Below are 22,730 nucleotides of genomic sequence, written 5' to 3' on the forward strand. Positions count from 1 at the left end.
GAAACGTCATGCGGACGGTAGGCGTCACGATGTTGTTTTCTAACGCGGCAGTTGCGGTAAAGAAACGTTTACCGGCTCGCGGTCTATTTCGCGGCATCAAGGTCAGCTAACGGGAAGCTTCCCGATTCGCGAAGCGGGAACGAAGAAAAAAAAATATTAAAAAACAAAATTATTAATAAACATATAAAATATATTTTTGGATTTAAAGAAGAATACATTTTACAGCTACAGATATTAGCTGTTAAAAAACCAATGAAATTCACTGAAAAAACCATAGGTTATAGACCATATATAGTTAGGAATTAGCATTTACAAAACCTTGAAAATTCACTGAAAAAACCATAGGTTATAGACCATATATAGTTAGGAATTAGCATTTAGAAAACCTTATTTTACTCACACAAAACCATTGAAATTCCATATATAGTTAGTTGCACTAACTATATATCGCGCACCCGCAATCCACTGCTGATGATGTCACATATTACATCATTCATGACATGGTCAGTGACATCACTGATGACATCACTGATGACATCTCAAATGACATCACTGATGACATCACTGATGACATCTCATTTGACATCAATGACCACATCACTGATGATATCATTCATGTGACAATACAATGCATCTCCTCATATTTTAATATAACCTCTGTTTCACCCAGTGTTATATACAGAGTATAATTTTTGAAACCATTGACACACCAATACTAGTTACTACATATGTACTCACTGATTCCTACGTCTACACACACATTCACTCATTCACCCATACAATCATTCATACATACAATCACTCATCTTTACAACACTATCATATGCACTCATACACCTATACAGACACTCACACTCTGCCACTCATCCATGGAGTTACTCACACACCTAGTCAGTCCTGTAAAGAATCAATCACACTTCCATTTTCTTGTCTATATAGTTAAACATAGAGCACCTTATATTTTCAAACATATACTAACACATACTTACCTTGTTATACAATCATTGATATAAGTACACATTGATCTGCACAGAGTCACACACCTCCCAGCCAGCCACACACACACTCAGTCTCCCATACAAATACTTGGACAATCAATCAATAACCCATATAGTTACTCATATAGCTATTGATCAACACATGCAACAGTTTACAGAACAACAGACATAATGATGCACAAATTAAGACAGTTTAGTCACTAACCCATGCAATCAGTGAGACACATTTAATCACTCACTCATACAGTCAGTCATGCACCTACTAAATCCTTCGTCCAGACACTTATACATCCACTCATTCTTCAATATGTAAGACATATTTAAACTTTACAGAAACATAAAATCACTGGATGTTGTTATCAGTGATGTCATCAGTGATGTCATTTGAGATGTCATCAGTGATGTCATCAGTGATGTCACTGACCATGTCATGAATGATGTAATATGTGACATCATCAGCAGTGGATTGCGGGTGCGCGATATATAGTTAGTGCAACTAACTATATATGGAATTTCAATGGTTTTGTGTGAGTAAAATAAGGTTTTCTAAATGCTAATTCCTAACTATATATGGTCTATAACCTATGGTTTTTTCAGTGAATATATATATATATATATATATATATATTCACTGAAAAAACCATAGGTTTCACACCAGTTATAGTTAGCTAAACATTTTACTCATACAAAACCATTGAAATTCCCACGTTATAGTTAGTTGGACTCACTATAACTCGCGCGCCCGCAATCCACTGCTGATGATGTCACATATTACATCATTCATGACATGGTCAGTGACATCACTGATGACATCACTGATGACATCTCAAATGACATCACTGATGATATCACTGATGACATCTCAAATGACATCACTGATGACATCAACCAGTGAATGTGTCTTTCTGTAAAGTTAAAATATGTTTTACATATTGAAGAATGAGTGGATGTATGAGTGTCTGCATGAAGGATTTAGTCGGTGCGTGACTGACTGTATGAGTGATTGATTAAATGTGTCCTACTGAATGCATGGGTTACTGACTAAAGTGTCTGAAAGTGTGCATCATTATGTCTGTTGTTGTGTAAGTTGCTGCATGTGTTGATCAGTAGCTATATGAGTGGCTATATGTGTTATTGATTGGTTGCCCAAGTATTTGTATGTGAGGGTGAGTGTGTGTGGAGGTGGCTGGGAGTTGTGTGACTCTGTGCATAGATGTGTGAGCAGTTGATTCACTTGGTGTATGACAGTGGTTCCCAAACTGTGCGCTGTGGCTCCCCGGTGCGCCACAAGAACTTGCCAGGGGCGCCGGGCACTTCTGGGGGACGTGTGAAAGGTTGCAAGCTTTCAATTAGTACGCCTCAGTTTAAGTTGCATATTTGAAATGTGTACTTGCGTCCCGAGTAAACATGTCTTGCGGGGGAGTTTTGGAAACCGCACCTATAGCCTCTGGAATGTTTTGGACCAGCGGATGACATGTTGCAGGGCAGGCGCAAACAATCATAACATGATGCTGAGCGTTATTGCTGCTTGTGCTCTGCAGTGACTCTAGTAATGGTGTCTAGCAGGAAAATCGTGTAATCATTATAAATGTGAGATTGTTTAATTAACACTTTTTGTATATTTATCAGCAAAGCTAATGCCTTCATCGCTCCTTCACTCCCAAAACGTGTCCTTCATGTGTATCAGAAGACATCCAGTTGGCAAAAGTGACTTGTGGGCAAAGAATGCTGAATGCAAGGAAAGAGAGGCCTTAGAAGAGGGGCGCAGTTGCAAATTCTAATGAAACTTTCCACTGAATACACAAGATAATAATATCCTATTCATGTGTGCTGCTGATTTGCAGATCACTGAGCGCAATGTGGTTCATTCAGGTTCATGGCATGCACCCACCCCCCCTTGAAACCGAATACTGGACCTGCCAATTTCTACCAAGAAAGAAACAACACACAATTAAATATTAATTAACTCCCTGCTCCCAAAGAATAGCACCCATTTTCTATAGTCTGGATCAAGTAATCAGCTCAACAATAAAATATTCAAAAATGATGGTGGTGCGTAGCATATAGGGAAGTACATCACATGTGCACTGTATATTATTTTTTATTTGCGCGCAAAAGCCATTCTTATTCGAGATATCTGGGTAACCTTTCCAAGCCCTTGCAGCTACTTCTCTGTTGCACTTAGAAGCTAAGAGCGCTCGAGAAGCCTTGAGCTGGCATGGCTGAGAAATTAGAGATATTTTCCTAACCAAAACCATTGGGGTTTAGTAATGCTCAGCTGTGAGTGTTTGTGAAGGTATGGAGTGTTTGCTATGACTGGAGAACTATGTTGTGTGTGTTGTAACTTTTCTGCCAATACAAACAAAACGCTGCATCGTCAGTTGGCTTATCTTCAAAAATTAAGACAACAACCTTCTTACGCTCCTTCCCCACTCTTTCAAATATTAACCACTCTGCAAAACGTTTGGAACTTGGTAGAACATGTGCGCTCATAAACACCTACTCATCTATACTAAAATACGGTTACACGTGCTTACTTCAATTATTAGTCACTTATCATCAACACAGCTCTAGAATACATATAAAAGAGATCTCAAATTATATTTGCTGTTTGAAGCATGTACAGATCATAAGGGCTCTAAAAATACCAGCTTTTGGCGGAGTTGTTTATTTTTGGACCAGCTGGTACTTGAATTTATTAGTGGTGCTGATAGAAAATAGGTCAGGTGGCAACCCTAACGGCTCGTTTATTTACTGTTGGGGTTTTTGTGTACATGCCACTATAGCACAGTCTGTCTGTGATGCAGAACTCCCCGGTGTTTTTTGAACAACCATTGGATGTGTTGGTAAGCAAGCGACCAACCACCGGACAAAAGAGGAGAAAAATGGAAGTACACAAGAGGCCGGGCTTACATCCCCACCACGCAAAAAATAAAATGACATAATGGGAAGCCGCGGACAATAGACAATAGATAAAGGGAGCCACAGGTCGAAAATGTTTGGGAACCACTGGTGTATGGGTTCAAGAGTGCATGTGGAAACAGCTGTATAGGCGGTTGACTGTGTGCATGGGTGTGTTGATGAGTGAATGGATATCTCAGTGCTACATGTCCAAGTAAGTACATATGTAAAACACAGTGCATGTGAGAGATGGCATATATAAATGACTATATATGACAGCCTGTGATTGCATAAGTGACTGTATCTATCAATGTGTACTTGTATCAGTGATTGTAAAAGAGAGTAAGTATGTGTTAGTCTATGTTTAAATAAGTAAGGTGTTGTGTGTATAACTGTATAGATGAGGAAATGGGAGTGTGATTGATTCTTTACATGACTGACTAGGTGTGTGAGTAACTCCATGGATGAGTGGCAGTGTGTGAGTCTCTGTATAAGTGTATGAGTGCATATGATAGTGTTGTATTGATGAGTGACTGTATGTATGAGTGATTGTATGGGTGAATGAGTGGATGTGTGTGTAGACCTAGGAATCAGTGAGTGAGTATGTGGTAACTGGTATTGCTGTGTCAATGGTTTCAGGAATGGTAGTTTGTATTTAACACTGGGTGTATCAAAGGTTAGATTAGAGTGTGAGGAGGTGTATTGTTTTTTCACATGGATGATGTCAGGAGTGATGTCATCAGTGATGTCATTTGATATGTCATCAGTGATGTCATCAGTGATGTCATTTGAGATGTCATCAGTGATGTCATCAGTGATGTCACTGACCATGTCATGAATGATGTAATATGTGACATCATCAGCAGTGGATTGCGGGCGCACGAGTTATAGAAAGTCCAACTAACTATAACGTGGGAATTTCAATGGTTTTGTATAAGTAAAATGTTTAGCTAACTATAACTGGTGTGAAACCTATGGTTTTTTCAGTGAATTTCAAAGGTTTTTCAAATGCTAATTCCTAACTCTAACAAATGTGAAACCTATGGTTTTTTCAGTGAATTTCAAAGGTTTTTTAAATGCTAATTCCTAACTATAACGATTGTGAAACCTATGGTTTTTTCAGTGAATTTCAAAGGTTTTTTAAAAGCGAATTCCTTTGTATATATCGAGTTTGTAACCTACGATTTTTTTTTTTTTTTTTTATTAGCTGTTTTTTATAACTATTAATTATTATTATTATTTTTTTTCAAAAATAATTTCTTCAATGTATTTTTCATGTCGTTTTTTTTAATCATTTTGTCTTGGAGCGCTCAGGGTGCGCGCACCGGTAAGCTCACCCGAGAGCGCAGCGAGAGCGCTATTTCCGCGTGCGGAAAAAAAAGTATGTATTTAAACTAAATAATAATGCAAGACATTCAGTGGCATACTTATAAAAGTAGTATTTTTGATTTTAAATAACCGTATTTTATCTTTAAATGCATTTCCGAAAAGCTAGCAAAACGTCATTCAGGCGTGGCGCGTAAGCGCCCCCGGAAGCGCCTACGATCATGCTGCGTAAGAGCCCCCGGAAGCGCCTACGTTCCTGCTGCGTAAGCGCCCCCGGAAGCGCTCCGGTGCGCGCAGCGTAAGCGCGTCAAGTCATGTGACCTTAAAATAACTCTTTTCATTGGTTTTTAACAGTTTTTTGGATAACTAATGAAAACCCCACCCATTTCCTTCACTACCTCTTTCACTTTGGAGACAGCAAGACCTGTTCCTTTCTGTTCTTCAATTTAGTGGAAAGAATGGCTACCAGACCACCCAGCAGCAGTGAGGATTCTGATGAGTTCATCCAGGAGATTCTTTCACGGGGTGACCCTAGAAGAAAGTATAGTTTTGGCAACTCCACAAGGATTAGTCATGTTCAACAGAGGCACCCCCAAAACTATGCCCGGGAGAGTGTCAGAGACCTGGCACGTAATCCCCCAAGGGATGGCGCCTCAACATCCACCAGAGGAGCAACAACATCGGGGAGAGAAAGAGCAGTGGAGCTGATCCCCAACATTCAGCCTGTTTTCAGTGACATCACTATCAAGTGTAAGCAGTGTGATGAACTGCTTTGCTACGGTGAGCAGAGTATCATGCTCATTGCACGTAGAAGGGAAGAACACCGCTGCCCTTCCCGGCCCTAATTTTCCCCCTTTTTTTGCTCCTGTTGAGCAGTTTGGCATTCCCTCTTTTTGTTTTTGTTCAGAAAAAAACCTGAAAAAGAAGAAAAAAACAGTTCTTTTTAGAACTACCTCCAATTCTCCAAAAAGAGCTGTATTCTTTACAAATTCAAAAGGAGTGAATGAAGTGGAGTGCAGTGAGAGAGGAAAGGAAAATGAGTGAGGGAGCAAAGAAAGGGACGAGAGTGGAAGGGAAGTGAAGTAGGAGGACTGAAAGAAAGTGAGTGTGGGAGGTGAGTGAGGAGTAGGGGAGTGAACAAGGGGAATGAGGATAAGTGAAGAAAACAGAGTAAAGGAACGGGGGTGTGGAAGGGAAAGAGAAGAGCAGTGATGTTGAGGAAAGAGTGGTGATAGAGACTGGATAAAGGCAAGTGTGCGTGAGACAAGGGGAGTAAGGGAGTGAGGAGACAGAGAAAGTGAAGGAAAAAGTGAGAGTAGAGGACTGAGTGAGGGAGGAAAGAAAGATAAGTGAGGGAGTGTGGCTGAGCTATAGGGAGTAAGCGTAACAGAAGAGGAGTGAGAGACTAAGAGGACGGAGAGAATAGGGGTAACAGAGAGAGAGTGAGGGAAGGGGAGTAAGTAAGTTAGAGGACAGAGGGATTGAGAGAAGGAGTTACTGAAGTAAAAAGAATCATTACTCACCTTTAAAAATGCTTTGAAAGATGTAGAACAGTGTCAGTAACACACAACAGATTTTCTTGAGCAGAATCTCTGAATAATGCTTCTTTCACTGGAGCCTCAGAATAATGGCACAGATTCTTTCTCATTTCAGACCCATATTCTTGTACATAACCAATCAAAATTCTTCCCACACAAATTCAAAACCAAACTGCACATTTTAATTGGTTGTACATTTGAACACTTTGAAACTCACATAATATTCACCCATCCCCCCAGTGCTCATTCACCCTGTTACCATGGTAACTCCCTTCTAACCCAGCACACAGTTGAGAAGTTCATCATACTATGTTGCAAAAGAATCCAGCAAGGGTGTTTGACCTCTCAATGTACTAGCTAATCAAGTGCAATGTTTCTTTAAATGATTATTTCTCAACCATTGAAATGACTTCTTTAAAAAAAACAGCATGCACCCTAATTTTCAGTGGTGAATTTTAACCCCTTCGACGCTCATGATGAGCCCAGCTCGTCATGGAGTTTCCATTGGTTTCAATGGAAATTACATGGGAATCAACAAATAGGCTTAGCATCCAAGTGGTTAAGAAAGCACCAATCATTTCTTGTTTTTCAAGTGCACTGAATCTCAACCACTTTTTTTCATAATGAAACTGCCATTTCATTTCCACAACTCATCTGAATACAAGCACATCTACCTTCAAGATGCCAAAAGTCTGGTTTGTGGGTCATAGCTATGTCTTGTGGAGTGAAAAATTTGCAAGCAACAGAGGTATTTACAACCTTGATTTACCAAATGTGGACATTGTGTGGATTGGACAGAGAGGATTAAGAAGTCACCAATTGATACCATTGATAAAATCCTTTATGCATATACCACACCCTGACCTCATAATTGTGCACTGTGGTGGAAATAACCTAGGCACTTTGACTGGGGTAGGTCTGGAAATGCTTTTAAAGGACATCTTTGGGAAATTGATGTCACTTTTTCCAAAAACTGCCTTGGTATTTTCTAATATATGCCAAAGGCAAAAATGGAACTGGTCCAACCAATTTTGTCCACAGATTGAGAAAGCAAGGTAACATGTAAATAAAACTGTTTCTGCTTTCCTCAGAGACTATGGTATGGGTTCCATTTACCACAACAACTTGCGTTACAACATGCAAGGCATCTATAGGAGAGATGGTGTACACTTTACAGATGAGAGGAATAGAATCTTCCTCTTGAATTTGAGACTCTGCATTGGTACCTACTTGTAGGTACAAAAAACACCCACATAACACAACAGCTCTTTTCAGAGCTACCCTACCTCTAAATGTAAATGTAAATGTAAATGTACAGGAATTTATATAGCGCAAATCACCAAGCGGTTTCTAAGCGCTTGCTTAGGGAACCCGTCCTAGTATTCCCCTGTGAGATAACCCCGGCAGGGTATCCGCAAGGTGAAAGCCAGACATCCCGCCGCGAGGGGCCGTTGTGGAGATTAAGCAAGCTATTGCCCAGAGTCGCAGAGTGTGAACCCATGAATCGAGTAGGCACCGGAGCGAGAATTGTCGAGTCCATGGACATTTTAGGACTCAAGACCCCGCCGAGCCGGGAATTGAACCCTGGTCCCAGGCTGACCTCTGCTTCCAGGTCTGCCTCCTCTAACCAGTGAGCCACACTTCTCCACAGCACTCTAAATTATTTTTTTTACTCTATTTTTTTACACTGTTTTTCCCCGTGGTGCGCGTACCGGAGAGCGCACCTGGGAATGCACCCAGCGCTTACCCCGCGAAAATTTAAAAACAAAAAAATAGTTTTTGTTGCCCTTCAGAGTCCTTCTAGGCCCCCCTCAAAAAACCTAGGGGGTCAGGGGGTGTCTACCCTGCCCCCTTTTAATCATTTCCCCCTTTTTTTCTTTCACCTCTTGTGTCTCGATTCTACCGAGACACAAGATGGCAGACTCTCCGGGCTGTTTAGAATGTTGACAGACATCCGACAGCCAATCAGCTTTCCGCTCGCGCACTCCGGTAGCGCGCCTGGTGCGCTCCCTGGTACGCGTACCAGTGAGCGCTTGGAGCGCGCCTATAGATATATATGTGTTTTTGAAGTTAATTTTAAAAAAAAACACTGGTGCAATTTTCACCAAATATAGCAAAGGCACATCTGCGTACCAGTCCCTACAATTTTGCAAAGTTTGGCGTAATTCCGTTCAGCGGTTCGGGCTGTAGACGTGTCAGAACGTCCTATAGAAATTAACATGGGGAAAACACGTTTTGGGACCCCCCTTTTTTCTCAGCCCCCACTTCACGAATCCCCCCAAAACTTTCAGGGAAGGAGCGGAGCGGAGCTGGCCAAAATTTTGGAAAATGACACGCAAATTCCTCAACCGGCGCCAGAGTTATTCCCAATAGAATGTTGCGGATTTCCTAGGGTAGCTAGGTCTTAACTATAACTACCTACTGGCGACCGCCAGTAGGTAATATATATATCCACAACACAAAGATTGCCTGATGTAGAAAAGGACTTAGCCACAGGTAAACTTCAGCCAGATATCGTTTATTTAAGTTGGGAGCAGAAAAGCAGCATTTCAGTCCACTGAATTTTAGTCCGTCCCAACGCGTTTCGTTACTCACTTCCTCAGGGGCATTGGACTAGGAAGAAACAACAGGCAGGTTTTGGCGGCACAATTTAATTTCCAGCATCCGCGTGGCCCTCACTGTGGCCTCATGGTTGCTGTAGTCCCAGCCAGTCGTACCGAGTGGTTAGCCTGCTGTTTTATCCCGAATTAACAGTCTGTATAAACCAAGTGGGTAGTGGCAAGGAGTAGCTGCATAATGCCACCACTTGCCGTTTTGCTTGAAAAAACCGGCACCCGTGCCATATGCAAATCCGTAGTTGACGGATTCACTGGGATGCAGGAAAAGCATTGGTTCCTCTTCCGCGACCCAGACTGGCCGCTACTATCCACAACACAAAGATTGCCTGATGTAGAAAAGGACTTCGCCACAGGTAAACTTCAGCCAGGTATCGTTTATTCAAGTTGGGAGCAGCAAAGCAACATTTCAGTCCACTGAATTTTAGTCCGTCCCGACACGTTTCGTTACTCACTTCCTCAGGGGCATTGGACTAGGAAGAAACAACAGGCAGGTTTTGGCGGCACAATTTAATTTCCAGCATCCGCCTCAGTGGGCGTGGCCCTCACTGTGGCCTCATGGTTGCTGTAGTCCCAGCCAGTCGTACCGAGTGGTTAGCCGGCTGTTTTGTCCCGAATTAACAGTCTGTATATATATATATATACATAAGTGTTCCTTCCTCAGAAAGGATAGCCAATCATTTTCTTTATTTAGAATTCACCACAAAGTGCAAAGCATGCATTCGACGTCTGACGCACTTCAGCATTCCGCCTTCAACTGGACCATAGAGTCTATTAATGCAAACATCCTTTTAAATTGACAAAGAGCAATAGTCATTTCACTCTTTATAAAAACTGGTAGAATGCTTTAATTGAATACAAGACATTGGTCCATCTCCCGCCTCCATTATTTTGATTTAATTTCACCTTAAATTTTCTTTTCTTTGTTTTTTGTTTTTAATTTTGACTCTTGTCATTGTGTCTGATTCTAGATGGTTTTATATATCACATTATCCCTTTCTTTTGTTTGTTTTCTTTGTTTTCTTGCACTGCAACACTACAAGGACAAAAAAGTCAAATTCTCCGGTAAAACACATGAGAAATTAATCTTCCTTTTGGTGACACTCATAATATCACTGTAAAGTACCTTGCTCCAAGTTTCCCCAAATTAAATAATCTAAGTAATGTAGCATAGACCACACAGACAATTTTACAATCTTTCTTTTCTCACATTTTACTTCCTTTCTCATTTCTAACTACATCCTAATGAGAAAGGTTTCTCCATACATTTAATATGGACACGTGATCATAAATATTGCACTTCTAAAAGGCACAATATAATTTTTTTAATCATCCAATTATTTGATATTATTTGACAAACGCTAGTCAGATTTCATAATTTACAGATCTCCTAAAGTTAGACGAAAGACTAAACTTACATAAATCAATAGATAGGTATAACATACTCTAATTGTAACATTCAACTCATGATATACTTTGTCTGACAAAACCTTAATATTAGAGAAGTTGAGCCATTCCTCATATTATTTCACACAACGATTTTTCAAAGTTCAAAAAGTTAATCTACTGAAGTGCATTAGATATGTTAAAGTGCCTTTTAAGTCTGCATCCACATGATCATAAAGTGATTTAAACTATAAAGTGCAAATACAAAAAAATACTTTTGATTTCAATTCAAGTCGTAGGGCCAGATGTATGACCGTTTTATTTTGCGAGTAGCAAATTGCGATGTTTTGTGACTCGCAATGTGCGACTCTCAAAACGGAATGTACAACACTCTTTGCAATTATCAAATAGGCTGCAAGGGAACTGCCTCATTAATTTTCATAAGGCAGGTCACAATTTGCCACCTGTTGAGAATGCAAAACAAACAATTGAAGGACGGAATGCTGGACAATGCAAACATTCTGTCACAAGGATCTGGGTTTAATCCATCATTCTTTTACTCACCACACCACCCTAGTTTGGACCTGGCCATATGAAAATCAGTCTTGACCCTGTTCCTTCTGGGAGCAGTCCAGCCCGAACTGCAATGCCAGTCCTCCCTGGACCGGAAACAAGCATCCTGGGACCGGTTTCATGGCATCACCCTTCATCAGCCAGGATAGCTTGAATCCAGTGATGTAGTGAGCACAGGACACACGTCTGGGCATACCCTTCCCACTTAGGGCGACATATGCAAAAGAAACAATTGATCAATGGTGTGCTGGACAATGTAAACATTCACCCCCAGTCACAAGGATCTGGGTCTAATCCATCATTCTTTTGCTCACCACATCACCCCAGTTTGGACCCAGCCATATGCAAATCAGTCCTGGGAACAGTCCAGCTGAACTGCCAAGCCAGGTCCTCCCTGTTGGAAATGGCCTGCAAACAGAGGGATGGTGGTCTGCTGGGTAGCAGACCCCCATGTCTGTGTTTGCTCTCAAATGGGGACTGTTTTCCTTAAAGGAAAATGGGGTGCGTTTATAAAAAAAAGGAAAAGTAATCTTTTCGTTTTTTAAAAGCAGGCATGCTCTTAAAATATATTTTCGCAACCTTGCACAAAGGTGAAGTAGGTAGTAAATGCAAGTGTTTTGCGACCGCAAATGCACAAAACAATCGTACATACCAGTGCGACTCGCTATTAGGAAGGGATCTCCCTGGCACGCCCCTTCCTAATACTGACTTGCAAACCCTATTTAATATCGCAAAATAGACTTTGTCCATACTGCAACCCTTTTTTGCGGTAGCAAACGGGCCGATTTTCCGTTTGCGACTGCTAAAAACGGTCGTACATCTGCCCCTTAGTTACAAGACAACAAGACACATCAATTGTTTTCATCTCTTATCACCAGTATCATCTTAGTTTGTGTCCATTAGCCTCAAGAGTCCCCATACCAAGAGGGAAGGATAGAAACGCAACATTTCGCTCAACATTTTTTATTTAATTCATTTTGTGTTTTTCCAGTTCCTATTCTAATTCTTTTATTTTCTCCATTGTTATTTCTAACTTTCTTTCTGCTTGTTTAATGAGTGTTTGCATTAGAATAAAGGAGGATTCCGTAGTATCATTTTGCCAAATTTTTATTGAATCATCATCCAGGTCACTGAGTGTTGGCATTATAGACCTCTAGAAACTCTCTTATGTTCAATATATTTTTGTAAAGTTGTCGTTTTCCACCATTTGTTGGTTTCCATTATTCAGGCATTTTCTAATTATTTTACTATTTTTGGGGAACAGCCATTACATCAGTGCTGTTCCCCACATGCCATTACAACGCAAGAGTACCATGCATGCATTGTTACAACATGTAGTCTTTACATGCCTTTACAACAAAATGTGTTGTAAAGGTATGCCTGGTAAAAGCACATATATTGTAAAAAGAAAGAAATAGGTGATCCACGTCGTTGATAGGAAACATAGGCTCTTCTGCTTCCTCACAATGACGTGCACCGCCTCTCAGACAACCGCAAGAACCACAAGGAGAGAGAGGAACCATGAGGAGAGAGAGTTAAGGGGGATTGGGACTGGGGTGGATGTGACTATTTTAGGGTGAAAGGGATGTTATGTATGGGTAGCTGTTTAGGTAGGGAGAGGACTGGGGGTTGAGAGTTGTGCAGGGTATTATTTAAGGTTAGGAAGAGGACTAGGGGTCAGAGGAGGGTCGTACAGGGGTAGTGCTTTAGGCTTCAGGGTAGGGAGAGGACTGGGGGTCGGGGGTTGTGCAAGGCAGTGTTTTAGAGTATAGGGTAGGGAGAGTACTTCGGGTCAGAGGTTGTGCAGGGTAGTGTTTTAGGGTTTAGCGTAGGGAGAGAATTGGGGTTAGGGTGGTCATGTAGGGGTAGTGTTTTAGGGTTTAGGGTATGGAGAGGACTGGGGGTCATGCAGGGGTAGTGTTTTGAAGTTTAGGGTAGGGAGAGGATTAGGGATCGGGGTCATGCAGGAGTAGTGATTTAGGGTTTAGGGTAGGGAAAGGATTGGGTGTCAGGGGTCCTGCAGGGGTAGGGATTTAGGAAAGGCAAGGGCTGGGTGTCAGGGGGTCGTGCATGGATAGTGATGTAGGTTATAGGGTAGGGCAGGGTAGTGTTACACACTTTTACCAAGTGTAGGCCTTTACCATGCATGCTTTTCTATTGAAATGGGATGCGTGGTAAAGGCATATGCATGGTAAAAGAATGCGTTGTGGTGGTAGGTCGTATTAGTATGCGTAGAAACGTCATAAATTCACAATTTTCATCAGAATTCTTTGTTGTTTTCCCATTTGTTTACCATCTGTTTTATCATAAGATATTCCTTTATCCTCAAAAATCTCACTAGCTCTTTGAGCTGTCCTCATTCCTCTGTCTGCCATTTTTATGGACTCAATCTATTCCATTGCACTCCAAATATATATATGATTTAATGGAAATTATCCCGAAACTTTTTTTCCTTCTCGCATGTGCTGAAGATCAATACTTTCTCTCTTGAATTAACTTTCTTGTTTCTTATAGTATTTTGTCCAACTTGCAGATCATTTTCCGAACTTTTAATAATATTCCAACCCTTCTTAAGGAATTTGCCATAGAAAGTACATAATCAATTCCTTACATTTCTTCCTTGGAACCACAGTGTTTTTTAAACATAGAGGGACTTCTCCCTCTTCCTACCCTGTTTTAAAATCACTGCAGAGCAGACCCCTCGATACTCTTACATAGAGTATGTAAGGGCGTCAAGGGGAGTGACAGCTGTAACATCTTCCCCAGCCCTGGAGCATGCAAATGAAATACGCCACACAGGACCTGCAGTCAAACACATCTTTATTCCTCAACATACAATCACACCACGCATTATTTCATACTCAACATTAAACTCACCCAAGCACCTTCCTGCAAATGATGTAGATCATGTTCAGAGTCTGCCCCAGAACCACGAGGGTCCTAGTGCATACAACATCAATAATCGACATCTGCCCCTTTTTTACATGTAAAGAGAGAACATAACAAAAATCAAATTTCTTCAAACAGTCGGTGAGGTGTTTGCACTTGTCAGCCGGACGTAGTAATCCAAAATAATCGAGATCCACCCTGATCGGCCAATAGTGACATATGCAAAGTTGCTTCAGTTGAACCTGCTGGCAGAGTTGCTTCATGCATTGTTTCAAGACTCAACATGTGTCACAGTAGGTGTCTGAAATATGACGTGTCCCGAGTGATGGATTGTCCAGTAGGCTGTGCTGTTATCATATGTCCATTGAACGCCACTACTTGTAGAGGCTCAACGTCAAAAGGAGTGTCTGTTTTCCATTTTTTGCTTCTGTTTAACTAGTACCCAATCTTCCCCTGTGCATGACGATGCTGATTGGCATATGTTTTCATTTTCCTTTTCCGAGTCACGTCTGTGTTTTGAACTTTGGCAGTATTCACTAATCAATTAAAGGTCCATTGGGTAGTTTTGTTCTGATGGCTCTCCCAAATAGCAAGGTGGCTGAACTCTTCTAGTTGTGGTGTGAGGGGTTGATCAATAGGCCCAGAGGGCCTGTAGCAGGGCTTGGCATAGATTGATTCCCTATGTTGATTCGCTCGTTGAAGGACCCTTTTGAGGGTGCCTGCAAATCATTCAACAATACCATTGGCCTGGGGTCAGAGGGTTGTACTCTTTTGGTGTATGACGTTGAGTCTGGAAATAACTTCTTTGAACTTTTTCTTGTTAAGGGGCGGGCCGTTATCAGATTCGAGGATTTTGGGTATGCCCCACGTTACACAGATGTCATCAAGAGGATCTATGACTTTGTCATGGGTTGTCAAAGAAATGTCTTCCACCAAAGGAAAACATTAATACTCATCTACGAGTACCATAAGAGGATGTCCATTTCCTAAAGGCCCAAGAAAGACAACTGCAACCCTCTCCGAAGCATGGGCAGAAAGGTCAGACATTGAGTGCTGCGTCACCTTGGGAGATAAACAAATGCAAATGTAGAACGCCTTCAATTTCTTCTCAACTCGCTTATGTAGCTGAGGGAACCACACTCGATCTCTTAAGGCTCTCTTGGAGACCACAATAAAACGGTGTTCTTCATGGGCCAGCTCCATGACCAACTGTTGTAGGCTTCCAGGTATGACGATTCTTGAGCATTGCAGTCTTACACCTTCTTGGGTGATTGCTAGCTCATTCTGTACATCTGTACATATTTGAACTTTTGGAATTCAACAACATCGGCAAGGGGCTGGGTAGTTCTTTTCCATGATTGTGTGGTAATAAGATCTTTGATTATGGTCATATCTTTGTCTGTATTGGTGACAGCAATGATTTGTTCCACAGACAGAGCCACTGATGTGCTGGATCTTACAATGAAGTTGAGATAAGCTTTAGCTGTCTTGGATGTCGAATTGTGGCACTTGTGAAAAGTAATGTTCTGGGTTTTGATCCTTCTGTGGTTTGTGCATGATCTCATAGTTGTACTCTTGTGGTCTCAATCACCACCTCTTGCTGCAAGGGAGCCTCTTAGCCTTTCGGTTTCCAAAAATAGTAAGCAATGCCTGGTGAACTGTGAAGACAGTGAATCGTTCTCCATTGAGGAATACGTACAAATGTTCGCAGGCTCACACCATGGCCAGACTCTCCTTCTCTGGCTGAGAGTATGCATGTTCTGTTTCAGACAGGCATCGACTGGCATAGGCCCCAAGGTGTCTCTGAGCATTCAGATGGCCATTGTGTTGAGCAAGGATTACCCCTAGCACTAATTGTCTCACATCAACAGCTATTTCGGTATGTAACTTGAGATCAAAGTAGGCCATTTCAGTTGCATTCTCAATTGCATGTTTAATGTCTTTGAAACTCTGGTCGTATTACGGAGACCACTGAAAAAGTACATTTTGCTTTGTCAATTCTCTCAATGGGGCACTCAGAGTAGCCAATTGGTGAAAGTTTCTTGAGTAATAACTGGCCATGCCTAGAAAGGATAGCAGCATAGTAGCATCTTGGAGGAGGCAAGTGAATGACAGCGCGTGCACCTTGTCTGGGTACAGAGTCATTGCCCCTTCAGAGATAATGTGACCAAAAAATGTAAGCCTGCTTTGTTGAAACTTACACTTGGCAGCGTTCAGAGTGAGACCTGCATCAGCAAGTAAATGGCACATTTGATTAAGGGCTTTGATGTGTCCTTCTTGTGTTCTCCCAAAAAACAATTTGTCACCACTGTAATTGAAAACATGAGTAAAAGGTTGGATTACTTGGCAAATTATGCCCTGAAATATCTCCACAGCCGAGGATACTCCAAAACCCAGTCTTTTATATCTGAACAAACCGGCATGAGTCGGAAATGTAGTAATGTACATGCAGTTCTCCTCCAGCTCGAATTGATGGTATCCCTTGTTCAGGTCAACAAAGGGAAAACACTTTTGCCCCGTACAATTGCATGATTATGTCTGCGATGTGTGGACCAAGGTGTCTCTCCCTCTCAAAGGCTTTGTTTTTCTGGAACATATCAATGCAAAGTGCCCTGCTCTGCTACTGTCCTTTTTTGGTACTTATACTATGGGCGAAACCCATGGTGAGGGGCCTGTGGAATGTTCAATGATGTCATACTTTAAAAGCGCTTCCAACTCTTTCTCTACAGCTTCTTGTAAATGGAAAGCAACTGGGCGAATGTCTTCATTGATGTGAAGCTGTAATTTCATTTCCATGAGTTTTCCCAGGCCATGTAACACCGATGGGAACCGGTTCATGATATCAGACTAAGCACAGAGGTTGTAGTTGAGGTATTTCTTATACTTGCTTTTCACAGCCAATGCTGATTTATTTTTGGCTGTTCCTGCTTCAATTTCACCAGCTTGTTGTTCTGCTTGTTCGTCATTTTCTCCAAACTGTGAGTTTCTCTTAACATGCTCCTTCTAAAAGAATCTGAAAGGCGCATTGCATTTTTGTCGGTAAAATCACAGAATTTGCAATGTCTAAAGAGTGCAGCAAGTCTTTCAACAAATGCGCCCAATGTTTCACTAACCTGTTTTAGTGCTTGGTTGAAGATATACCTTTCATAGTCGACATTTAGTGTTGGATTGAACTTGGCCTTCTGTGCTTCTTTTACCGTCTCGTATGATTTTGCTTCAGTCTCTGAAACTTTCTTTAGCACTTCTTTCACTCCATCACCTGAATGTTTTTTTAAGTATTTGATGATCTTCTTTTCATCTTCTTGTTTTAGTTCGTCTATGAAGTCATTGAATGTGTCGACCACACCGTCCACCTGGCACCAATTATTCTGCTTCTTGGAAGTGTCGATGGGCAGTGGTGGCTCTAGGAAAACAACTCTATTGTTATTTTCTGCCATCGAAAGCACGTGCTGTTCAGACAGCTTCTGCTGTACCCGGCTGCTCCAGCTTCTTCAAGTAGAACCCATCTGCTTGAGCTTGGTTCCCCACACCCAATCTAAAGTCCTAGAAGGCTTCTTTTGTCTTTGATGGTGAGTAAATTCTCTGTTTCTTGCAAATGGTTGTTGCTGCCATTATCTTTTTACTTCATTTGAGTAAGTGCTTCATATTTGAGGCATGGCACAGCATTTCCTTCGGCCGCTTCGCTGGTGGTTTTGGCAGGCGTTTCCCAGTAGGGCCTTCAAGTTCTTCTTTGCCCTTGTATGGAATGGAGCAGGGCTTTGACTCCATATGTACCAGTCGCAGGTTGCTTTGAATCAATTTGAGGCCCACGTGGCATGCACAAGCAGTGTGATGTACGGCTGCAAACTCTCAGGTAGAGCAGTCTTGTTTTCTTCAGGCACGATCCCCTACATGTCACCAGATGTAGAATCTTTCCCCAGCCCTTGAGCATGCAAATGAATTATACCACATGGGAGCTGCAGTCAAACATTTCTTTATTCCTCAACATACACTCACACACTCTCCTACTCAACATTAACCACACCCTAACACCCCTACCGCATATGACGTTGTTCCTGTTCAGAGTCTGCCCCAGAACCATGAGGGTCCTAGTGTCTATAACATCAGTATACCACACCTGCAGTGATTGTTTGTTTCTAAATGAATCCACAAGAGGAAGCAGTTCCTTTATGTTTAGAAACCACTGATTTTTAAATATAAAGGGACTGCACCCTTTTGCAGCCCTCTTAGAAACAAATAATTATTGCAGATTAATTCCACCAGCAGTGTATAATTTAACATTTAGACTGACCATAGTGTGTCACTATGACATTAATAGTTAGTCATAGTTAGAGTATATTCATGTTACGTTAGCATCAGTTATTTCAGGCCTCATCTCTAGAAGCTCCATAATAATCAAAATGTATTTATGCTCACTGTGCCTAATCTCTTTCTAGTTCCAGGCATCAAGAGTTGCTATCAGCTTGTTAACCTGTATTGTTATTGTTAGAATTTCATGTGAAGGTCAGTATTGTAGCACTGTATAGAAGTTGGTCAATGATTCACAGCACCTTCATGAGAAGGCCACAGAGATTGAAAATTCTGCATTGCAATCTTCGCTCCTGGCGACCTCGAAGTTGGACTTACTAAGAACAGGCAGCCAAGAGAAGAGAAGTTTTTGGAATATCCTGAAATCATGATGAGACCCGGAAGTTTTTTTTTTCTTTCTTTTTTTACCTCTGGAGTCCGATGATTATGCTGCCTGAAAATTCTATAGCCAGGTTGGAACTACTCCCAGTGGTAGGGGGGAGCTTTCAAGATAAGGTCATCTAGCTCTGGAAGCTTGCGAAATAGAGATATCTCAGTGGATTTTTGGGTGCTTATATCAGCAAGTCTTAGTGCCGGTAAGGGGACGAAGATAAATTCCTAGCCACCTATGTCTCTCAGTTCGCTGAGTGTGGGTACAGACAGGCTGAAAAAACACACTCAAAGTGAGATGGGCGGTAAATGAGGACAAAATAAAAGAGTTGCTATCAGCTTGTTAACCTGTATTGTTGTTGTTAGAATTTCATGTGAAGGTCAGTATTGTAGCACTGTATCGAGTTGGTCAATGATTCACAGCACCTGCACGAGAAGGCCACAGAGATTGAAAATACTGCATTGTGTCAACCATGAGAAGTGGGTCGAAACCAGACACATAGTGAATGTTAATTTTGATTGGTTCTTTCTTCATGAGAACCGTAGGAGTTATATCTTTCTTCTGAATTTCATGATTCAATTGTGTATCGTGGTATTAGATATGAAACCGGTCCAAGGATGCTTGCTTCCAGTCAAGGGAGGACCTGGACTGGCAGTTCAGGCTGGATTGTTCCCATTGGGCGTAGGGTCCAGACTGATTTGCATATGGCTGGGTCAAAACTGGAATCACATGGTGAGCAAAAAACTGATGGATTTAGGCCCAGGTCTCTGTACTGGGGTGAATGTCTGACATTGTTCTGCATTCTGTCCATTAATTGTTCTTTACACATTCCTACTACAGAACCGGTGCCGCCAGGACGCGCTGCCTCCGGATACTACAAAAGTGATGGGGAATGCACGCATGTGTTCCACACCTACTTTACCAATGTTTTGATCATCCTAAATAATGCTGGGAGATATCTAATCCCAACAACCACAATAGATCTCCCATCAGATTTTTCCGATTCCTTACTCGCGGCACCTGAGGTTTTAATAAACTCAAACAGAGATTTTCACAACACATTCATGGTACATCGCAGTTGATACTCTAGGACTGCCGTGTTGGAATTATCACCGGCTTTGCGAGTACGTGTCACTACTGAATACCTGGCAGACGCTATATTCCTTGTTTTCTGGAATCCTACATCACATACTCGTACCCAGCCGGGTTGGAATTATCACCGGCTTTGGGACTTCGCTAAGTTGTCGCAACTTTGTACAGACCTGAAGAAGTCGTGGGACTACTTTTCCCTGACGAAACACGTGTCGGCTGGTTGCGTTTCACCACATTAAAAGAACTTTCAGCATAACTCAAGAACTCTGTACATATGTTTGTGTCCACCCTTGTATTAACTTGCTTGATTATGTATGTGTGCCCAGGATCTTGCTTAACTGTTTTGCTGTAGGGTTTTTCCTACACACATTGAGGGGTTACAAGGGTCTCCCCTTCCTGGTCAGCACTGATAGAGCGCTGGCTAACCTGCTCGTTTTACCATACTCACCTGGGCTAATAAAACTATCTACACGTTGAACATGTAAACCTACACTCAATCAATTTTTGTTTAACCATTCGGGACCTATACCATTTGACTTACCAATCCTAGTCACTGGTACCTGAAGTCGTAAGGGATAAAGGGTGTTAGTATAATAGGCAATAAATAACGTTTGCACTCATTGAATAACCACAGACTCGGGAAACGTTTTAACTCTTTATCTATGTAAAATTTAAATATCTGAAACCATATTAAATCAATAAATTGCTCATTCAGTTAGAAAGATGAAGTTTAATAAGAGATATGCAATAATTTGGAAATAAATAATCGTTAAGCATTTAAACGTAGGATGGGTAGAAAAAGGGAAAACAGTACAATGACAAACCCACACTTTATAGTTATCTAGAATGGTGTGAAGACCAATCCTAGCCACGGGCTGGGATAAAGGATAGAAATCCCAAATTGCAGGTGCCAGCAGATAAGAACAGGTGCAGACCGGAATCAGGACAGGTACGGACCAAATTGAATGAGGACAGGACCACCACAGGTTAAGACCAGCACCCACAGCTAAAGTTCAAATGCCAGTGTTGTAAACCCTCTCTGCAGCTAATAGTCGAACCCCGATTGGGTTATCGAATCTTCTGACAGAGTGCTTCGCCAGCACCTCTGCTCCCGATCACCTATTGAGTGTGTTGAGTCAGTGACAGGTCAGCTATTCGGACAAGTCGGACAATCTAACTAGCTAAGCCTACCCTAGTTATACTATTTTCCAGGTCAGTGTACCACCCCCCAATGTTGCAAATGTGTGAATCCCACAATATTATTGGTCAAAAGACGAGGAGAGGTCATCACACCTTATCAATATGAGGTAACTGTCATTCAGTCCCTCCCATAACTTTATCTCCCCATGTCCTTTTATTCCACCGGGCAGTTAATGTATCAAACATACAATGTTTTAACAAATGATACAATTCAGCTTCCTCTGGCAGGGTTAGGAGTTCAGCTTCCCATAGATTTTACAGTTCATGTCCAAATCTGGCACTGGTTCAATGCCATGGCTTCGATAGCTTGAGTTTTTCTTTGCGCAGGCGCAGTTCCTCCAAAGATGGAGTTCAGAAACACATTTCAGACCCAAAAGCGATATATGCGGAAATAGAAAAGAAACAGTTTTAGAACACAGAATAAATGAATGCACTGTATACCACTTATCTCTACTCTATTGCCATGACTTTATTTTAAACTATTGCATTAGGGTTTAGGCAGAACGAATAACTTAGCAAAGCAGTGATGCAAGCTTCTTGCACGTTAGGACACTGAACAGCCATTTTAGTTCTAGTGCGCAGAAGCAAAAGTTTCCCACCATGCGAAGTACTACGTCATGTCATGTGAGTGTGACAGACGCATGCGCAGTAGAAAATCCCACATACAAGCAGACATTTTAATGCAAGCGTATTATAGTTAGTTAAAGCACATTGAAAAGCTTCCCCTAGATACTAGAAATGTTATGAAATGCAATATTAATATAACAAAACATGTTAGTTTGTATATTAATATTATTTTCAAGAGGGCTGAATACAAGCAAGTCGCTTTACGTGCGTAACTTTTGTAGCAGGGATCCTGTTCTCTTACAGAACTGTGCATAGAGACTTGGAACCTCAGTGAATTAGGGTGTGCCAAAACTCACCTTAGTACCCAAAATCCCTCACCAGGCTAGCTACAGTGTCTTATTGGTCATTATACACTCCCAATACTTAGAAAAATCAGAACATGGACTTAGAATACCTCAGGTAACGTGGAACACATGAACACTCTTTCGTTATACAATCATTTCAGTCCAGAACAAGGAGTAAATGAGGACGCGTGCATATTTGAAATATTTATTTACTAATGCAGTGTTCTCAAAAGCAGTATCTTAGCTAATACAAGCAAACATATTACAAGAAGTAAAGTAATCAACATAGTTACTAGTCCATAGAATGCAAAAGGTGACAACACACTAAAATGCTGAAATGAATAGGGTTTAATAACACCTAATTCTCACCCTCCCTATTTAGTATATTTTATTATATCTAAGAAAGTCTCAGTGGGTTTTAGCAGGGCGGCCCCATACCTCAAATCCTAGTGGTAAGTCATGTCAAGTCAAGTCAAGATTTGTATAGCGCACTACTCACCCGGAGGGTCTCAAGGCGCTTGAGAGGGTGGGTTCGTTACTTATCAAATAGCCAAGTTTTTAGTTGTTTTCTGAAGGAGAGGTGGTTCTGTGTAAGGCGGAGATGGGTGGGGAGAGAGTTCCAG

The sequence above is a fragment of the Lissotriton helveticus genome, chromosome 2_1 (genome assembly GCF_964261635.1).
Source record: "Lissotriton helveticus chromosome 2_1, aLisHel1.1, whole genome shotgun sequence".
Classification (NCBI taxonomy): Eukaryota; Metazoa; Chordata; class Amphibia; order Caudata; family Salamandridae; genus Lissotriton; species Lissotriton helveticus.